This window comes from Macaca nemestrina, assembly GCF_043159975.1.
Source record: "Macaca nemestrina isolate mMacNem1 chromosome 11 unlocalized genomic scaffold, mMacNem.hap1 SUPER_11_unloc_2, whole genome shotgun sequence".
Lineage (NCBI taxonomy): Eukaryota > Metazoa > Chordata > Mammalia > Primates > Cercopithecidae > Macaca > Macaca nemestrina.
Window position 1 is genome coordinate 327,921 of NW_027257573.1, and position 20,840 is coordinate 348,760.

At 49.9% G+C, this 20,840-nt stretch overlaps 1 pseudogene; it reads right to left on the reverse strand.

Annotated features, from left to right (window-relative positions):
* Window positions 1–20,455, reverse strand: part of LOC139361146 (uncharacterized) — a 35,405-nt pseudogene extending 14,950 nt beyond the window's left edge.
* Window positions 20,456–20,840: the final 385 nt, after the last annotated feature.

Genomic DNA, 20,840 nt, shown 5'->3' on the forward strand with positions numbered 1-20,840 from the left:
GGGTGGGTGGGGCTGGACAGTAATGTGTCACCTGCTCATCTAAGCCTCAGTCTCCTGCCTCTCATCACGACAGTGGGGGTAACAGCCCCCTCACCTGAGCTGTTGGGGGAGGTAAGAGTGCTGGGTGACTAACAATTGTTAGCTCCACAGAAATTAGGCAAGGAATCCGCCCCATGTCTTATAAAACCAAACCAGCCCAGGAATTCCACATCACTACTAATTTGCATGGGAAAATGCCGGATTCTCCTGAGTTCTGGCATGTCATTTGTATTAATAAAGTTTGCAGAGTTTTCACATAGTAAGTATATAAAACAGGAAAATAAATCATGCAATTTGGAGGCTGAAGCAGGAGAATCACTTGAGCACAGGCAGCAGAGGTTGCAGTGAGCCAAGGCCTCGCCACTGTACTCCAGTCTGGGTGACAGAACGAGACTCCATCTCAAAAAATAAAAAGAAAGATTTTGCTGCTTCATACTAGTAAAGTGGGCAGACTCTACATGCCAACTCTTATTCAAAGGTCTCCTAACACTGACTCAGGAACTCTGGCCCTGATGTGCTTGGGGTTTTAATGCTAACAGTGTTAAAGACCACTCCCCCAGGAGCTCTGAACAAGTACTCCAGGTATACGCTGAACAAGACCACACTCTCTGACCGAAATCTAACTTCACAGACCCAAACCACAGAAACACAGAAGACACTGCTTCTGTCCAACTTTTTGTTCTGCCATCGTTTGTGTCCATTATTTCCTACAAACCATCTCATTAGAATTTAAGGCACACAAAAGGCCAAAACAACAGGGTTACTTTTCAAAGGTTTGGAGGTGAAGAACAGATACAATGCGTTCGCTTCCTATTGCTGCTGCAACAAATTACCACAAATGCAAACCTCCTCTGAGCCCTGGAAGTCAGGAGTCCCAGGGCTGAAGTCAAGGGGTCAGTAGCTTGTATTCCTGCCTGGAGTCTCCCAACTCATAGAAGCGACCACGCAGCTTGACTCACAGCCCCACACCCCTCCTACCACTGCCCCGGCCTCAGCCCTGCACCCCTCCGGCCCCTGCCCCACCCCCGCCCTCAGCCCCACAGCCCTCTGGCCTCTATCTCGTCCTCAGGTCTCCTCCTCTGAGGCAGACCCTCGTACTGCCTTCTCAAAAGGCACATGTGAAGACACTGGACCCACCTGGACAACCCAGGGTCCTCCCCCATCTCACTGTCCATTACACTCACATCTGCAAAGCCTCTTTTGCCATGGAAACTTCATTAGACTAACAATCATTTAACAAGTCCATTCTAATGATGTGAAAATTGGCATTGTTTTCCTCCTAATGAACAGATCAGTCACCCAAGGAACCTATAAATATTTGACTATTAAATATACAATACTGTAGGAGACAGAGATGAGGAAGTGGGTTCCTCCCTGAAAGACGACTGGACCCTAGACGGAGGGATGAACATTCTGAACAGAATCAACATAACTCAACATTTGAGTCGGAGAGGCCAAGCAATAAGACGTTCAAAAAAGCAACCAGAAAGTATGTACTGTGCCTGTAGTTCACATCTGCCCCTGGCGTCATGAGCACGAGCGTGCGGACACGCACACAGGGCCCAAGTGTAAGATCAAATATAAGGAAGCTTTCCACTGTAGTATTTAACTAGATCTTATTACAAAATAACCTCCTGATTGCAGTTTTTATCCAAAAAGTTCTCTGTAATTAAGGAAATTAATTTTCCCCTAAAAGACATTTCTCTATTTATCATCCCATATAAACTAAATGGGCATATTAAAGAAAAAAGACAAATGTTTGACTTCGGGGGTTTGCCTATGACTTGGATAAGCAGGATTTTCTTCTGGCCATGCAGGGAGCAGCTGGACCAGACTGGAGGGAAGGAAGAACAAATTTCCACTCTGACCTCAGTTGGGCACCAGCGTCTTCCCTGTCAGAATGGGGGTGTGGTGCTTCCCATACACCAGCCTCTGACGAAACTCAGCCCAAGGGTGTGGGAAAATGCTGTCTACTTCTGAAAAATCTATAAAGTGCAGACACATCAAAAGCTTCAGAAAACTGTAAAGGACCAAGGAGACCACTACATCCTTAGAGTTTACAGAAAATGGTCACCATCACACGTGCCTGAGGTCCAGGGTCAGCTCCCAGCTGCCGCGACGCCGTGAGCGCAGCCCTGGCTTCCCCTCTGATGCAGAGAGCTGGTCACTCTGCCGGCAGCACTCAGAGCTCAGAACATTCTAGATGAAAGCAACGTGTTCCTTTTAAAATGGGGAACCGGGGCAGCACAACCGAAGCTCTACGACTGTCTCAACTACTGGGTTTCGGGGTAGCATTAGGAAATCGTGAGAATCCAAATCTCAATTTCATACAGATTCCAGATTCACTGCAGGTTCCAGAATTTCCTGGAACCTTCTTCCAATTTATCACTCAGGATTCCCTTGCCAAAGCTAATAAAGTCTACATTCCTTACGGAAAACCCACCATAAGCACCACCACAAATAAGATCAACTGACGCCCGCCCTTCGCACCAAACCTATAAACTGTTACTCACACAAGACTGTGCTGGAGGCAGCCCTCAGCTGAAGCTGAATCCGTGAGACTTCATTATCCCCATTTTGGATCGAGTGTGAAGACTGTCAGCAAACCAGGGCCCCAGTGTGAAGCAGAGAACAGATCCTCTGATGCCTGCCTGAACATTTCCTTCCCACCTCTGGCTTGCATATTGAACACCCTCAGAGCTACTGAGTCACCCACATTTGCAGGTCATTTATCCAGCCACCAGGATAACACAATTATGCGATAACAATGCCTTCTCAGGGCTTTGTCATACTCAACAAGGAAGCTCAGAAGGCTAGGTAAGCGCAAGAAAGGGGGAAGCGTCCTCCAAACAGACAAAAACCAAGGAAAACCATGCAGAGACTTGAGAGAGAGAGCAGAAACAGAGCCCGCTGTAGCCTTTCAGGTCCTGCTGGCCGCAGCCCTGCGTTAGGAGTCACCATTTCCACGGATGCATCCTGCTGGGCCCATTTGAAAGGTCCCGCTTGCGAGACATTCACCCCCACTTCCAGCTCCTGCAAGACCCGCTGCAGCCCCACTCCATCCTGGGGGCCGACTGTGCAAGTCTTCCCGGCGAGACCCCTCAGAGCCTGCTCAGTGTCTGAGACTGGGAAGCACCAACGATCCAGAAAGGCACAATCCCGTTCTCCTCGTGCTGCTTTCTGGGTTCCAAGTTGTCTAACGAGTCCTGCATAAACCCCGGGCTGGGGAGCCAGCCAGGGCCCAGCAGCACCCAGCTCATGCGCTCCACTCACCCCACAGAGGACCACGGAGGCCCCAGCATGCTCTGTCCGCGGGGCAAGACACCAGAAACAGCCACAGTTCAGGGTTCTGCCACCCACCCTCTGCCGTCATTACCTGCTGTGATCTGAATTCTCATTGGTGGGAAAAGTGATCCCACAGCTCCGCTGCCTTAATTACCTGCTGGGATCTGAAATTGCATTGCTTGGAAAGGGCATCTCACTGGTCAAGCACTCCTTGCTGCCTCCTTGCAAACAACATTAAAAATCCAAAACCCCTCTTAAAGAACGTTTACTATAACCTCAAAACAAGACCCATCCCGAGACCAAGGAAGATACACACGCACATCTGACACCTGGCGGACGTCCTTGACCGACGCCACAGCTTCCATGTGGCGTGTGAAGCAGGAGGCCTGTCACGGTGACTCAGGCTGAGGTCTGAAGAGGGGTCTTCCAAGCAACTAGGCAACCAGGACGCACACCCCAAAACCCAAGTCCCCGCACTCATGTACCTGGCAGAAATGCTGCGTGGCCATCGACACCAGTTGTGAACCAAGACCGATCTGTGTCCTGTGGCCCTCACAACGTCCGTACATGCCTGGGCCCAACACAGGCCCGCACGGCACCCTGCTTGCCTCCAGTGGGGCTCTCTCCTGCCAAGGGGGATGGCCCTGAAGTCCGTTGAGATTTCCAAAGCTCTACAACGTCGTCCTTCCTCCTGCTTGTTCAGAAGGCCTAAAGCCCTGAAGACACCAGTGAGAATTGACCTAGCCTCTTAAGGCAGCTCAAATACCTAAACACTGGAACGCTGGACCTCTCTGCCCTCGAGAGCAGCCGATAACACACTGGGCTAAGCAGAAGGCACAGATGTCACATCCAGAAGCCAGTGGCGCTCAGGATTGCATTCCAGGAGCCGCCCATGTGAGTCCCTCCAAGGCTTCCAAGTCCCACTTGATTGTTTTCATCGTATCTGTATAACATCCGAGACATTATATCTCACGGTATCTATGAGATCGTCTCTACTTTTATGAGCACATATGCTCCCTGACTTACCGTGGGATGAAACTGTTCCAATAAACCCAGAGTAAGCTGAAAATATCCTAAATAGAAAGTACATTTGACATAATAGTTTCAACTTACAACGAGTTCATCCAGAGGCAGCCCATCTTGGGCCAAACAATGCACTGAGTGTGACTAATTCACACCATCACAAGGTTGGAAAAAAAAAAAAAAAACACATATGTAACCATTGGGAGCCAGGGACCATCTGTATTGGGGCTCCTGTCTTCAGAGACAACAGAAACCTCTTCTTAGGCAAGAATCACAATTTATAATCCTCAAAATGTTAAACTTAGTTTAACAATATAGAGGTTCAAACAAAGCCAAAGTAGGCCCACAAGGCCGTTTGTGCCATTCGCTAAGACACACGACTCTGTAATAACCCTCACCACAGCCCCTCAGGGTGGGTCCCAGAGGCGGCTGAGGCTTGTGGCTACGGACACTAACGAAACCAAAATCAGAGTACGCAGGTGCAGTCAAGTCATATGACTTCTCCACTAGCATATGCACAAATGTTCATCAGCAAATCTCATCTTTGCTTTACCTGCCTCCCATGACCTAAAAAGGAGTCCACCACACACACCCCCCCACACACACACCACTTCAAAAACATAATTAGTACTTGGATTCAATTCTGGGCATTCAGAATAGACCTAATGGGTGATAAAATCTCTCCTCCAACCCATTGCTTAGTCTTCTTAGAGGATGAAGGATTTTGCATAACACAAGTCAACATATAAAAGATCTGCTATAGAAACAGACTTTCAAGTGGTCCTCATTATAGTGATTCAACTAATATACAAAGGCCCAACACACAGCACAGTGTATGTTAGAAGAATGATTAATTTGTTCCCCTAAAAATCCTAATATCTACACAGAGAAAATACCCAATACACATTTTATCATTCTTTACCAGTATAGTCATACAAAGGAGTATCACAAAAGCAAAAGAACACATTTGGTTTGATTCACAGTTCTAAGTTTAATATAAAATTGCTAAAACCACCAAGACAAACATGACTATGAAATATTTAATGATCTTCACCTAAATTCAAGTCACCATTCAACCACCACTACCTCTACTGTCCTTACGGGAACTTTCCAAAAGTAAATTCTGGAATTAACAGGACAAAATTTTCTGGTGATAGAAATTAGGAAGAAATTGGTTGAAGGCCGTTCCTTGGCTGTCAAACTTTTTCTCAATAATATTTTGTAAAATAAAAGCATCAAACAGATCTTTACATTAACTTACAATCTATCAAGCAATACTGGAGCAAGCTTTAAATAGTAGCCACATACTGTCAGGGCTGACTAACATTAAATCAGTATCAGTCTCATGTCTTGCAGCATCCACAGCTCATCTTCTTAAAACCACTTAAGATTTCATAATTAACTCAAACAATGTAAGTCATCTCCTTGATCTTTGACATTAAGGGGTCATTTTCCCCCAAAATAGTACCTCTTTCCTTGACATGATTTAATCTGTGGTTAGAGTATTTAACAGGATTTCTTTCCTTCTAATAAAATATACACCTTTCCAATATGAAAAACTCTAACTGATAATGCTATAGCTTAACGAGGTCAAAAGCATTTTTTTTAAGTTAAAAAAAGAACCTAACTGCATCTTTGGACCTTATGTGAGGTAGTGTCCAGGGTCACTGGGACCCCTGCTTGGCCAGTGTAGCTGGGTACCAATTAAAGACAGAAACCCAAGCATTCACTCAAAGCCCCTTCCCAGCTGTTCATCCTAGTAGAAGCAGCCATGGGTACAAACGAATGCGGCATTCTACGGAGGGCTTTGGGGATAGGCTGCTTGAGAACATCAAAGTGGCTCACGTCCCCCGAGTATAAAGCCAGTGACTGCTCTCAGCTTCCATCCACAGTAGCCAAGGTCTAGAATCACCTGAGTGCCCGTCAACAGGGGATGAAGGGAACGTGGCCCAAATATACACAGGAGCAATACTCCACCACACAGCGGAGAGCCCTGTCATCCGCGGCAGCATGGATGGAGTTGGAGGACATTACGTTAAGCAAACGAGCCAAGCAAGGAAACGGCGCATGTTCTCACTCATAAGCAGGAGCTGAGAGCAGATCTCGTGGAGGCCAAGAGTAGGTGGTCAACAGGGCCCAGCAGAGCCCACTCATAAGCAGGATGGGCAGAGGCTGGTAACGGGCACAAACACACAGCCTAATGGGAACACGACACCTACTATTGATAAATCAGCAGGGGCATGGCAGTGGGTCATCTACTGTGGATTTCAAAACAGCTAGGAGAGAATAACTTCACATAACCAGCACAAGGAAAAGAAACTATTTAAAGTGAAAGACATCCCAAGTACACAGATTTCATCAATATAGGGGTGAATCAAGGTATCACATGCACTCTCGAAATATGTACATATATTATGTATCAACAGAAACAAAAACCAATGACAGAACCATTTGCGAAGCGCGTGCAGGAGAAGAATGGGAAGCCTGACATGGTGTGGCTGTGTGTCCCCACCCAAATCTCATGCTGAACTCTAACCCTGTGTTGGAGGAGAGCCCTGGTGGGAAGTGATTGACTCATGGGGGTGGTTTCTAATGGTTTAGCACGATCCCCCAAGTGCTGTCCTCATGATAGTTCTCCTGAGATCTGGTTGTTTGGAGGTGCATGGCACCTTCCCCTTCACTCTCTCTCCCCTTCCAGCCATGTGAAGACATGCCGGCCTCCCCTTCACCTTCCACTCTGATTGTAAGTTTCCCCAGATGTAGAAGCCTGTACAACCCACAGAACTGTATGCCGATTAAACCTTTTTTTCCTTATTACCCAGCCTCAGATAGTTCTTTATAGCAGTGGAAGAACAGTACAGTCCTCAGGACCAGCAATGTTTTCCTTCTACCCAGCGGCCAACAAGGTCCCACACCCTAGCTGGTTTTCCAAAGCTTTGCCAGAATGCTGAAGCTGTTTTGGGGATACTAACTTTCCCCATCTCTGGCAAACCAGATGGGGCATCCTATTTGCCTCTTACCACCTTTCTCAGAGAAACCCCACCTCTGAAACAGCCTCCACCAGGGGCCTCCTTCAGCAGCAGCAAAGCTGAGTGTTCCTTGCACTTCCCTTCTTCTGAACAAGTAAACATCTTGAGCTTGTTTTTCCATCTTCCCAGCTCATTGAAAAAAATATCTTATGCTTTCTATTTTCCTAACACACACACATGGAAGAGAAGTGCCGTGAGGGCAGGGGCTCTTGTTTTCCCGGATCTGAGCGTGGCCCTCAAACACTAGCCAAATACTAACACGATATCCAGAGGCAGAAATGCAAATATCCACATGACTTCAAATACCCTAAGGATCTAACAGGCCGAGTGGCCCATGTAACTATGGTGTGCTGGGCCATTCAACAGGGGTCCAAATCCCTATCCAAGTGAACTCTTTAATTTCGAGACTTTTCAGACAGCTGTTTTTTTTCTTGTGGTTGTTCTGTTTTGTTTTTATTAAACGGATATGTTACAGTTATGATCAAGAATATCCCAGGCCGAGAGTGGTGGCTCGTGCCTGTAATCCCAGCACTTTGGGAGGCCAAGGTGAACGAATCACCTGAGGTCAGGAGTTCAAGACCAGCCTGGCCAACATGTTGAAACCCCGTCTCTACTAATACAAAAATGAACCAGCCATGGTGGCAGGCACTTATAATCCCAGCTACTCAGGAGGCTCAGGCAGGAGAATGGCGTGAACCAAGAGGTGAGGCTGCAGTGAGCCAAGATCGTGCCACTGCATTCCAGCCTGGGCAACACAGCAAGACTGTCTCAAAAAAATAAAAATAAACCAATACTCCCAGTTAGTTCTTCACCAATGTCAGATACATCAGTTTAAAGAAAAATATGAAAGCATGTTTTTAAATTTCAGTGTTGAATTTAACCATATCTTTTAAGATATGAAGATAGAAGTTCCCCAAGGATCGGGAGAGAAAAAAGCAGTTAAGAAAATGTTAAAACCTCAGGAGAAAAACAAGTATGGGTTAAGACCTCAAGGCAAAACTTTTTCTTTGCACTTTGATTTCAAAAGAACAGAGATGCCCAAATTATGAACTCTCCCATCTACATTTTATATTCGTCTGTGTCCTTTGAAAGGCTGGAGATGGGATCCCAGGTTCCAAAGTGCCTGGCCATGGCTCACATCAGGCGGCAGCTTTCACAGCCGTTTACTCCCCTGACTGTGCCTAGAGAGCTCTGTGGCCCAATTTACAAAAAAAAAAAGGTCCTAATTTACTCACGTTCATCACTTATGAGCAGAGTCTCAAGAAATGAGACAAATATTGACACTCCACAGAAGCAAGTACTCTCTTCCAAAAGGTCAAGTGCCAGGTTCCCATGAGCCAGGCAGCTTGCTTACAGAAAGCCCTGGCTGACTTGCTGGTTTAATGCTAAATGCATTTAAAATATTAAGTGATCAAACCCCCCTCCCAGTGGGTGTGCGCATTGAGCTGGCTGCAGTAGTGATGCAGACCACGTTCTTTCCTTTGGTTTTGCTTCAAGCAGAGCACCCCACACCCAGGAAGAGGCCAAAGGACGGCATCGAGGTCTAGGACAGATCTAAGGAGAGCTGCAGGCTGACTGCCTCATCTGCAAATAGTCTCTCATTTCAGAGGCAATCATGGAACAGAGTTCATAACACGTGAGTTTTTAAAATTCATATTTCTAATTGCATCCCATTAGAACTTTTGAACCTCCACCTCCCACCTAGAGAACGTCAGCTCAAGCCGATCACAGCGCAGTGCGATTTTCTATAAATAATGTGCACGCCTGCATCTGAGCTGAGATGTGAATGTCTGGAATGTGCCTGCCAGGCCCAGGAGGAACTGCAGCAAGTGTGGGGACACAAGCCGCTAAGGAATCTGATTTGGAGGGAGCTGGAGGCAACTAAAACTAGGTCCACTGGTTTTTCTTGGTAAGGTTTGACCAGGCAAACTGTTATCACTTGTTGCTAATTTATGGTAATTGGGATGGGGACTTAACAGTAAGTAATTAGAGCAATTACAGAATTTTCTACTCAATTACAATGGCACAGATTCCTGAGGATGGAAGAACTGTTGCCCAGGAATAGAGTTCAAGAGGTCCTCCACTTGCTCCGAGGAACATGGCATTTCCACGCACCCCTGCTTTGGTCCCTGGCCACCACCATCCTGATCTCGGCCATCTGATGGCATCAGTCCCCAAAGCTGGAAACACCTGATACCTCTTGTCACCCTCCCATCTGCCCTGCCTTCCTCCAGTCCGGGATATTCAGGGATGCCCACATACAGGACCAGGAAACCAGGGTTATCCCAAACCAGTGCCTGCATTCAAAGTCCTCCACGGCAGCACAATCACCAATGGCCAATACTCCCAGAACCTTCCACCTCAAAACGGGAGCACATCTGGATTCAAGCTGACAATGCTGCCTTCTCTTTGCCATGTACCCATGGAGGCATGTCAGGTTCCACCTAAAGGTATCAGGTTCCACGCTGGCTAGGAGCCCAAACCTAGTCACTCTGCATGATCTCAATTCACCATCCACAGAGAAGCCTGCAGTTTTCCTCTGGTGCACGGTGTGGATGGTGGATGGTGGATGCATTTCCCCTGAAGACTCGGAGACAGGAGCCTGGCCAAGGAGGCCAGTCACCCCAGCCCCTGCAAGGCCCGGACGTGCCCCTCTGCGTCCCTCTGCTGTCTGCACACAGTACCCAAGTCTAGCAGCGCTGGCTCTGTGGTGGGATCCATCTGGGCCTGCAGAGGACCCGGGGCACAGGAACCGTGCAGCCTGGCTGCAGCCAGAGGCCTAAGGGATCCCCACGAGGCTCTCCAGCCTAGGTGCCCTCACCACAGGCAGAGCCATGCAAGAGAGTTGCCTGCTGAACTGGAAACGCCCCAATCTGCTCAGGTAACACAGAAAGACAACAGCCACCTACAGCTGCTGAGCCCCAAAACGTGGCCACTGGGCCTGAAGGGTTGAATCTGGAATTTAATCTGTGAAGTTCTTTTCAAATGTGTTTAGCTATGTAATCAAATCTTTATTCTAATTCAATTTAAAGGAGCCTCTGGCTATGGGCTCCCTTGTCGGGCATCACAGCTCCAGGGAGTAAGAATGGGAGAGGGGCCCAGAGCCTTTCTGCATTCTCCACGCTAATTCAACACGTCATCATAAGGAAAGGCACTCCAGCAGGAGAGGTGTGCACGGGAAGAACTGGGTTGGCCCTGACAAGCAGGACCCCCATGGCATCACAGCTGCCTCAGCCAACAGGCAAAAAGACAATGATGCCCACCTGGACAGGCCACCGGATGTGATGATGTACCCCCAAGCCCTAGTCCCACAGCAGCCAGAGACCACCCGCTGCTCATCCCAGGTGAAACAGGCAGAGCTACCCGAGCCATCAAAAGCAGGAAGAATTAAGGAGGCGATTCCCACGACACACGTGACACTCCTTGGAGACAGACACAGGCTTCGCTGTGAAAGTGCAGAGGACGGTGCAGTCCCTAGGCGGGCTGCTTCTTCCAACGATCGGGAAGAAACCAGATCCATTTCCTTGTAGGAGAATCATTTGTACCGTAATTAGACAGAAGACAGAAGGTGGCTGATGTTATCAAATCATCAAGCACCTCACGGCTGCTTCTCCAAGGAAGGCCTGGAAATTTGCAGCCACCCGCGTAGGGGCCGCAGTGTTTACAATGGAGATATGGGTGACTGAGGTCTGGCTTCCTCAGGGAAGCTAAATTTGAACTTTCACCACTGAGGAATCGGTCATTTACAGTCACTCACCCTCAATGCAGAAGAGGTCTCAAGACACTGCACCAGACTTCAACACTCAGGGTTAGGGTTAGGGTCAAATTCACAAGTTTTACAAGATGTATTTCCTTGGGATGCCAGAAGAGATGCAGCTTCACACCCCCCACCCCCCACCTGCATGGTTTGCTTAGCCCCTTCACCAGTGGATCTCACCTACAGATGACACATCCACGCCTCATCCATGGCAGCACAGAAAACCACTTGGAAGACAGCCACTCCCACCAAGCTTCCTGACTTTGGTGTTTAAAATCTGCATCATTTAAAATCTGCATCCCATACGTGAGATTACACTCCTCCAAACAACGACATTGCCACTGTCATTTCACCCAAAAGGGCTTTAGGAAATGACACGCGGTCCAGACGCCAGAGGACGCCGGCCGCCTTACTCTAGCCTAATTCCTTTGTGTCTGTATGGAGGCTTCACAGATACAGCCCATTAATGACCCTATGAGAAGCTCAGGGCATAGACGAACTCAGTGCTGAATTTTTTCCATTTATCACCCTTTTGTTTTGTCCAGAAGACAGCTGAGAAAGGTGGGGGCAGATCATCTCCTCGAGTGTAATGACTCTAGCCACTTCTCTTCACCCCAGGTCACCCCTCAGTCAACACGCTCTTGAGAAACCAGAGCAATTCTGTTCCCTTCACTCTGGGTTCCAAGCACTAAATTCCTCCATTTTATCAATGAGATTATCAAGCAGCCGTTTGTAATCTGGACTGCAATCTGATACGAAATTTAAAGCTAATTTAAGTTGCGGCAATAGTTCCTATTTACATTATAGATAAGGCATGAATGAAAACTTTAATCTGTTCATAGGACCAACTTTGTAAACAAACCAATTATTCGAGCAATGATTGTTTTCAGTTAGATGCAAATTACTTGGCTCATAAAAGATTTACCAGTAGGAATTTTTAAATCCATGGTCTGTCTTTTCTGAGCCTGTCTCTACACCTTCCCCTGAGTGCACAGCAGGACTTCTCAGCACATCCCATCAGCAGGCCCACTGAAGAGAATAAGCCCGCAGCCCCCAGCCCAGGAATCAAGTCCGAGCCCCAGCAGCCCCTCGTCCAGCCGGGGCTTCCTCACCAGCACAGCGCCCAGAGGTCTTCCAGGTTTAACGCCACGTGTGCGTGGAATGTAGAGTGCTGGAAGGAACACAATAGACATTCAACAATGCAAATTCCCCCCTGGAACAGCCCAGCAATCCTCTACCTTCCCCAAAGTACCCATGCCAGGCAGGCATAGTGTCCAATGGGGGTGCCTAGGAATCAGCATTTAACACTATTCTGATGAATAAAAGAGTTTGAGAGGTCGGTCAGCGAGAGGCTGCCGTGGCCTCCACTCATTTGCAGGCTCTGAAGAGACACAGATTCAGGTAACAGGCCAGACAGGACAGGACAAGGATGGGGAGGTGGAGGACAAATTTCATGGGCCACCAACCACCCCGCCATCCCCACTGAGACTCCGTGATTTAAGGAGAGGCAAAGCCAGGGAGAAAAGATGCCCGCACCACACGAGCGACTGAGATTTCACCTAAAGCACGCAGCACGTGGCTGAGGGCCAAGGTTGGGCAAGCCAGGAGCACAGAACGGGATTCACAGGCCCAGAGGTGCCCCCCACACCCAGACCCCCTGCAGACCTCTCAAGCACTGCCTGTGTCTCCTGCCTGGTTTATTTCCTCCCCCCCTTCTACTGTGTTGGTTTCTCAGCCACCACCCACCACCACACAACCCTCTCTACAAGCTTGGTGGACTGAAAAGAGCGGCGGCAGGTAAGATCTGGGCTCTGGGGCCAACGTCCTGCCTGAGACATTAGTTCCAACCCACCCAGCTGTGATGTGAGCCACCGAGATTTCTCAAATGTGAGATGGGAAGGTAACTGAACCCACTCACCAGGACGGCTGTGCAGACTCAGATTACATATAGCCACACCTCGGCGTCCAGCACACGTGGGACCCCAGTCGTGTTGCCCCTGATGGGAATCCCTCTATCTATGCCCCTTCTGCTACCAGAGCCAACTGCCAGCAGTAGCTGTGGAGGGTGCATCCTCTATTCCCACTCCACTCACCTCCCATCGCTCCACGCAGTGACCTACCACGCAGCGGCCACCAGCAAATCCGGCCCCACTGGATAACCGACCACCAGCCACCCCTCACTTTGGGGCGTCTTCCACTTGCAGTTCCGAAACAGGCCGAGAAACCGCCCTCAAAGGCAGTCACCTGTTCCTTAGTGCATGTAATGACCTGCCACGCAGGACCACCAGCAAACCCATCTCCACCATGCAGGCTCCTGTGGATAACCGAACCCCCACCCCCCACCTTGGAGCGTCTTCCACTTGCAGTTCTGAAGGGGGCCGAGAAACCGCTCTCAAGGGCACTCATCTGTTTCTTATTGCACGTAATGACCTGCCAAGCAGGGCCACCAGCAAACCCAGCTCCACCGTCCAGGTTCTGGTGGGTAACTGCCCCCGTCCCCCGCTTCCTCCTGGGGTGTCTGGGAGGCTCAGAAACTGCCCTCCAAGGGCACTCATCTGTTCCTTATTCCACTAATAGCTCATTTACAGAAATCCACTTTGACTTTCCAGCACTGCAGTTGTGACAATTTAGCAATCCTGCTTGCAAGCTACAAGAGCTTGAGGTCAGGTCCACCTCACCAGTATCCCAGAGACCCAGCACTATCCCACTGTGTTTAAAATTCCAAAATACTCCTTCGAAATGCTACTGGCATTTGCTTTGCACATAAAATGCTAAAAACCTTCAAGTGAAACAAATATCTTCAACAGTTTGATACAATGACACATCTGCCAAGTTGTAAAGCCTCATGCATTTATAACATTTTATTTATGGTCAAATGGTTCATTAATATAAATTATGAGAATCTCTAAGAAACAGGTTTCTTCTGGCATTAGATGACCAAAGGAAAACTGGGTTCGGGCTGGCTTGTGGGCCTGTAGAGGCAGACATATCTGCTGACACAACCAAGCTCCTTCCCACTGACGTGGCCTCATCTCAGGCCCCTCACCCGGATGCCCGCAGGCCCCTGGAGGAGCAAGCTGACCTGTCCACATTTCTCAAATGCACAGCTGTTGCTCACACTGCAGATAGCGTTCAAGGCACGAGCAGGCCGCCACGCTAAAAATACCACGCAGCGTCCACGCCAGGTGACGGTGGTTTTCACTCCATCCCAAAGCCCCAGGTATGAGTTTACAGCCATGATTACCACATGGATTTTTAGACCCTCAGGACATACTTTGTTTACTTTTATGCAACAAAGTTAAAAGACTATCACTCAGATATAGGCTCATGAAACTGTGGAACAATTATTTGGGAACAGAGCCTCTGCCGGATCAGGATTAGCACTTGGGACAACATTCCATGACCTCGGTCCACACAAACCCATCCAGACCAGAAGCCTCCCGCACTGTCATTTCTGTGGATTTCTGTAAACGAGGTATTACTGCAATAAGGAATAGATGAGGGCCCTTGGAAGGCAGTTTCTGAGCCTCCCAACCACACGGCCATGTTCAGGCTGAAGCCGCACCACCTCCAGAAACACTGTCCCTCGCGGAGGTGTGCCTGGCCTCTCCCTTTTTCCAAAACTTAACAAATCCTGAAAAAGACAGGTCTGTGTAGAAAAACACAAACTACTTGCCATTCCTCTTCCCAGTTGAGGCTGTAGGAAGCTCGTCTCGGCCCTCACCGTGTTCTGACTGTGGCTTGGTTCCCATAAGAAATAAAGTCAGAATTCTAGTCCCTGTCTCCTGGGCAGTGTGGCAGGCATACATACCTTCAGTTACATGAGGAAAGGCGTGGCGAACCCCCTTCCTTCAGTAAAACTGCACAGTTCCCAGAACCCCGATGCCATCCCCCTCACACCACTGTGAACACCTGGACAGAGCACATTTCAATACGTGCACCTTTGTGGGCTAGTTTTCTATTTCTCCACTAAATCACCCCAAATTTAGCACCCTAAACACTGACTTATTTTCTCCCATTTCTGGAAGCTGGAGTCTAAAACAGGTCCCACCAGCTAACGTCGAAATGTCGGCAGGGCTGGCTCTGGGGAAGCGACCGTCTCCTTGCCTCCCGCAGCCTCTAGAGGCTTCCGCATCCCTGGTCCATATGGCACCCACTGTCTTCAGGACCCACAGCGGCTCTGACGGCCCCTCAACTGGAAGACGCAGAAATGTCAGGAGCCCGGGATCTAGTGCTAGGGCCAAACCGCCCCACCCTCCCAGCTCCTCACACACTCCCGTGTGAGCTAATATAGATTCCACTTTAACTAGTGTCACCTGTGTAAGGGGTAAGTGCCCAGCTGTGAACTGCTTAACCTCGCCCACACAAACCCCGAGAAATAACTCACAGGCCATGGACCACGCCACAAGCAATAAGTGACCACCTGCTCAGGGACCTCCACGCCCCAGCAGAGCCCTCCGGTGACTCCTTGTGAGCTCAGACTGGCGGCAGGGGTCTGCAGCGCCAGAGGGCCCTGGATAAAAAAGACAGCTTCCATGTCGGGAGGCAGCCGCCCGCGGTTGGGTTCCCAGTACTTTAATAGCCCAGGTGGACAAGCCGCGCCGCATGCAACCCCATCACCAGAATAACGGCTACACGTGGCGAGTGCACGGGTGGCCACCACTCCGCCCAGCTGGCCGCGCTAAGCACATCACCACCGTGACGCCCAATCAGACTCAACTGCTGGAACAGTCCCGGCATCGGCCCCCAAGAACATTCTGGATCACAATTCAGAGTAGCGATTGCGATCAGGACCACACGTGGCTGAATGTTTTCACAGGAGGACGCCACAGCTGGACTGACGCCACAGCTGGATCTGGGTGGACTGAGAGCATTTCCCACTGTACATTCTTACAACACCATTTTATTTGCGCTTTATTAAACTCCTATGGCTTTTTTCTGCTTATCTACTTTATGGGAGTGTTTCTTGTTCTTATGACTGCGGTGATACTTCACGCTACAACTATCAATGTGTAAATTAGTTTGGAAGTCGCCCTATCATTAAACATTTCACAAGCAAGCAGTCAGAGGCACCTAACCCGGAGGCCTCTTTTCTTCTCTGAGCCAAACCTACCTTGGACTCAAAGAAAACGGCACACGGAGAGGGGCTGGATCTCCAGTGTCCATTCCCAGGGGGCCTCCTGGGGAGCAGATATGGAGGGAGAAGCCCTGGGCTATGGCACTGTCGTACTAAAGAAAACTCTATTTGGGTAATGTAAGCACCAGACTTAAGAGATCAAGCAAACCATGAAAAGAAACCACTAACCACAGCTTCTCCAAAACAGAACTAAACACCCTTTAGTTTGAATTGGAAAAGCAGAAGTGATGATCAGGATACAAAAAAAAAAAAAAAAAAAAAAAAAAAAAAAAAAAAAATGACACAGTATCTGAACACAGGAGAATAATCAAGGGCCACTGTCTCTTCCTGTGTCAGTGGGAGCCTCGCATCTAAGCTGGATTTACAAGGTTGCTACTTTGGACTGAAAGGTATCCCCAACCCTAGTTTGTAAGCAAGTGGAGCAGAATGCTTCAATTATTTCAAGGTTTAGCGGTAAAGCTCTGCAACTCTCACAACCATTTTAATTGGTGTAATTTTAAAGTGACTCAATCTGTTGGCTGGAGTATCTAACGGCTTAACCACGGGGTCACGTTGGAAAATTTTTCCAATTGCTTTTGTTTTTCCTACTGAAGATGCATTTGAACGTTCTTGTAGCTTGCAGTTGGCTGGTTCTGATGTTTGGTCCTGAGGAGGCCCGAGTATCCGTAGAGGAAGAATCTGAAACCTCAAGCCACTCGAGTGCTGTCTGGGCAGATGGAGACCCCAACCCGAGGGCCCCTGACGGACTCAGCATGGGCGCAGGGCCCCCCGACGCAACGGGCCACGTATTTGCCGGTTACAAATCAACATAAGCACACACCCCCAGGTGTGCACACACGCTCTGTACACATCTGTCCCTGTCAACACCAGCACACACCCCCAGGTGTGCACACACGCTCTGTACACGCTCACGTCTGTCCGTGCCAACACCAACCCACAACCCCGAGGTGTGCACACACACTCTGTACACATGTGTCCCTGCCAATGCCAGCACACATTCTGTACGCACTCACATCTGTCCCTGCCATTGCCAGCACATATCCCCAAGGTGTACACACACGCTCTGTACACACTCACATCCCTCCCTGCCAATATGAGCACACATTCCCAGGGGTGCACACAGGCTCTGCACATACTCATGTCTGTCCCTGCAGCCTGAGTCAAACAGTCACAGAGAGGCAGAGGAGGAGGAAGAAGGATGGGATGGACACTAAGGTCCTGGGCCGGGTTCCCCTCCCTACCTCGGGAGAGACCCCTCATGTGATCCTGCCATCACTCACCCTTCCGCCTCCATCCTCCATCCTCCCACAGGGATCGGGAGGATGCCCACTGCACAGAGCTGTGATGAGCATGAACAGAAGATGGCAGGAGCTCACGCCAAGGTGCTGAGCACGGGGCCTACGGAGTGCTTCTTTCTGCTGTGGCTGACATCATCAAACAAGAGACTGACACAGCTTCTGCAGAGAATGTCACTTGCTGAGAAACTGAAACGTGTGACCTAGGAGCCTGTGAAGGTCTAAGAACAAACCAACAAACCAAACGGTTTTGTTTGTTTTTCAAACACCATAGCCTGTTTTTTCTTTTTTTTCACGCTCTACCTTCGGTATCATTTAGTTCAATTTCAAAGTAAGTCCAAAAATTACACAAAATCACAGGACTGAGCATGGAGCATTGTTTCACTTCATGTCCTCCAGCCTTTAGGACACATTAAGGAAAGACATGATTCCAGGATTCCCATTAGAAAGGCTGCCCTGAGGCACCTGCTGGGGCAGCCAAATTGCAGCTGTTGATGCTGCCCCCAAGCTGCTTGGATGAAGGAGAAGATTCCGGAGGTCTCCTCTCTTCTGCCCCTTGTCCAGGAGAGAAGGTGGGGGGGAGAAAGGTGAGAGAAGATAGGAAGAAGGAGGGGGGACGGAGGGAGAGAGGAGGAGAGAGGGAGAGAGAGAGGAGGGGGGAGGGAGGGATGGGGGAGGGAGGGAGGAGGGGCATGTTCCATCCACCAAGGCAGCTACACTGCAGAGAGAATGGAGGGTGTGTTGCCTCTCAGGACAGCAAGTTCAAGCTGTTTATAATTGTTAGCGTAAACAGTGACCAGCTGAGGACAGGGCTGTCATTGGAGTTGACGTTTTATTTTCATAGTTGATATTGGGGACCTGGACCTAAAGCACCATGCCTTGCCCTTTTGCCAGGTGGGCCTATGCTTCTCTATACTTGAGTCTATTTGACTAAATGCCCGATATTGACTAGGAATTATGACGTGTAGGATACCCCTTACCACAGTAACGTCAAACTCATGTTCTAAATGCAATTTATTCAGGGAATGGCTTCTAACTCTGGGTGGGAATGTTAAGCTCAGTCCAGTTCAATTCAGTAAGCATTTATCAAGAAACTCCTAGACCAAGAGCTCTGTTAGACACTGGGTATGGGGTGATGGGGATACGAAGATGTGGAATTAGAACTCGAGAAGCTCAAATGCTTCCATTTAATTCCCTAATGCAATTACTAAGCTTCAACCTGATGGCTGTAATGTCTAAATTCACTTTTTCTTTATTCCAGTTCTACATAACAAAGCGTAAATAATCGCAGAGGAATGATTCTGTGTTGGACTATTCAGTGGACAGAGAAGAGCATTCTGACCAGTGTCAGACACTGTCTCCGTTCCCAGGGAGCCCGTGAGGTGGCTGCACAGAGCACACGCGTGAAGATTCAGGAACATGAGCGTCAGGTGATGGGAGGGGCACGGAGGCAGCACCAGAAAGATGCCTGCCGAGAGGCCGCTGCAGCCAGGCCGGCCGGGAAGGTCACGGGAGTGGGCGCAGGCATCTCCCTCCAGCCGCACTTGGTTTTCATGAGGACGCGTGCACGGAAGGGGATGACACCGAAATGCTGTGGCGCTGAGGGGAGGAGGGGAGGGACACAGGGCCGACGGCTGGCCCCCACCCCTTCCGTCCCTGCCCCTATGAACGCTGCCAAAATCAGCCCCAACGAGGAGAAATGAGGTGGGTGAAAGAGGTGGACAGACTTGGCTTCCATGGAATTCACAGATTCCAGTCATTAAAAATCCCTTCTGAGTTTTCATCTGGAAAACTTTGCCAGTGTACTTAGGGACAAGAGGCAGAAGACGAAGCCAACACAACTGGGCTCAAACTGCCACCCTTCTCCTTCTCTCTTCATCCACCACCCTCCCTGGGCCCCTGAGAGTGAGAACCAGGAGTTGCACAGCCCAAGGGTGCAGCCCCTGACCAGAGGAGGGAGCCGCACGGCGGGGCCCCCAGCACGTGGATGGCAGGATCTGTGCTATGTCAGTCCCAGGGCCCCAAGCAGAGAAGGCCTGGGGCTCCCAGCTGAAGTTTTGCTGTCTCCTCTCTCACCAAAGTCGAGAAGGACTGAGTGGGACCAACGCCGCACCTGGTGGCTCCTCGGTGGCTGCCGATGTGGTCCTCAGGCTGCGGGTGAGACCCTCTAGGGAAGCCCAGACAGTGGAGAGAATCACAGCCACGAGTGCTCCAGTTGCCCCACAACTCAAGCATAGCCTGAGGAAGGCAGCGCCCGCTCAGATCCCCGTGCAGGCTTGTGTGGCACACTGGTGAGGCACACGGCACCAGAACATGGCACTTTAAGTGGTTTTGTGGGGTGTAGGAACACAAAGTGTGGTCTGGAGTGGCTCAGAAGTCACTCCCACCAGCCTGTGGGGACCCGGACGGCCCCTTTGGACGTGGCTGGAGTCTCTCCAGGGCGGGCTCCAAAGTCCCAAGGATGAGGTGAGCGTCGGTCTTGCTCTGAGGAAGGCCCCTGACAAGTATCCTGAACATGCAGGTACACAGCTGGCTGACTCATCTGAAGGGACCTGCTGGGCTACGAGCCAGGGACGGCTAGAGAGAACTCGACTAACACACGAACCCTGCCCAGGCGCCCACCTGGGCCGCCCACGAGAAAACTACGGAAGCTGTGAAGACGGAGGTGTGCACGGGGCTGGGAGAATCCTGGGAGGAGCCGCACTGGGGACCAGGAGGGACGGAGGGCTGGGCCCCACAAGCAATCGAGGGAGGCACTCGGTGCCCTGTACACCCCTCTGCACCCACAGCTGCAGGCCTGGCTGGCAACACGACCTTGTCTGCAGGGGCCCAGGAGCACGTGTGTTTGGCAGGAGCTGCCCTCCTGGAGCCGCACTACCGGTACCGTCATTTTAGAGGCAGGTACCTGATATCAACGATGACAATCAACCATGCCACCCTGAATTGCAGCCATGTCCTCAGCCGGTCACTCTTTATGCTGAGAATCACAAAGAGCTTGAACTCGCCGTCCCAAGAGGCAACAAGCCCTTCATTATCACGGCAGCAAGCCTCTGTGCAGCCCTCCACCCACGCCGTTTCCCGTCGGGGCAACATGAAGTCCCATGACGGTGACTCAGAGCCAGCCCAGTGCAGGAAAAATCACAAAAACTCAAACACATCCTAAACGTGGGCAGTTGGTAGGAGCCGATTCCTAAATTCAGCCTGTTCAGAGGCTTTCGGGGCTAGCACAGCTCTGATAACAGGCTTGCGCTTTCTGCTCCCGGTAAAGGGCGGCG